A 1363-nucleotide genomic window follows, 5' to 3' on the forward strand; every position below is an offset into this window, starting at 1 on the left:
GGGTCACACACAAGACCACAATCACTTTCGAATGCAGGTTCAGGAGGAAAGAGACCTTTAAAAGCCTGAGTAAGGCAACAAGGTGCTAGTTAAGTCTAAACGGCTCCAGGTGAACAAAACTGAAATGGTGAGGAACAAAATAGTAAGTCACTCTCCTGCTGCTCAATTTAGGGACAAATCAGGAAAGCCCATGCCATTCCACCTCTCCATGAACAAGCAGAGCAGAGCAGAGCAGCACATGCATTTTTCCAGTGCCATTCAAAGTACTGAGCACTGTGGTGTACACACCGCTTTACAATTGCTCCATCCTCTGATGCCCAGGCTGAACACACCGTTTTACAGAATGGGAAACGGCACTAGAGATTACTTGCACCACAAAACAAAAACGAGCTGAGATTAAGAAGCCAAAGTCCCTGGCTTCTTCATGCAACAGGGTATTTCTGAGGTTAAGCTAGGAGTACTTCAGATGTATGCTTCACCCTCAATCCATGTGACAGGTCCCAGCTCCAGCAGATGAACTGTTTTAAAAAAGAGCTGAGGCAGATAACACAGGGCATCCAGAAACAGTTACGTTTTCAGGAACAAATGTCTTGCAGGACAGGAGAGCAGCTCTTCCAAGACAGAAAGACCCAAAATGTATCCAAATGCAGCTGGAAAAAGAACACCTTACCTCAGGAACGTAGTTATCCCTCCTCTCTCTCTCTTCTTCTTGTAGTTTGATGGAGATGCCTCTGACTGGCCCTCTCTGAATACGCTTCATCAGATGGGTGACATACCTGCAAGGAGATCATCACAAAACTGTTCTTCTGCACCCTGCATTCTTGTACTAACAGACTTAACTGAGTTTACATTCCTGTTCTGCATAGGATTGGTAAAAGGGTGTCAGGGACCTCGTATCTGCCCCAAACTTAAACAACCAAAACTCCTTGTAGCCACCTCTGCCACTTCACAGCTGAAAACTACGTCCATTTCACAGAAAGATGCACTGTGAACCAGCTTGGACATGACTGTTTGATTTTACAGAAAGAGCAGAATGACAGCATACAGAGGCTAGAAGAAATGTCTGAAAGCCACAGGGTTTAGCAGGGATGACAGTGAGCCCTCCAAACACGGGAAAAGCTTTCAAATGTTCCTCTTCCTGCACTATCAATGACCAGGCCACAGACAAGGCCAAAAATCACTTTCGAATGCAGGTTCAGAGACAGTCTAAACAGTTGTTCCTGGCCCAGTGATTCTAGTCAACCTCCCCAAGGTGTAAGTATCAGTTAGAACCCAGGGTATTTCCCTCAGGCTTTACTTTATCATAGCTGAAATGCACACACCAAGTTAGCAGACATCAGTCACACAGCAAACAGCTTTGAGA

The 1363-nt window shown here is 45.4% G+C and overlaps 1 long non-coding RNA gene across 1 annotated transcript in view; it reads left to right on the plus strand.

Moving 5' to 3' along the window:
- Window positions 1–1363, plus strand: part of LOC109308829 — an 11728-nt gene that overhangs the window by 8353 nt on the left and 2012 nt on the right. The gene's annotated exons all lie outside the window — the stretch shown is intronic.

Source organism: Crocodylus porosus, unplaced genomic scaffold, assembly GCF_001723895.1.
Source record: "Crocodylus porosus isolate Cpor-Errol unplaced genomic scaffold, CroPor_comp1, whole genome shotgun sequence".
NCBI classification, from domain to species: Eukaryota; Metazoa; Chordata; order Crocodylia; family Crocodylidae; genus Crocodylus; species Crocodylus porosus.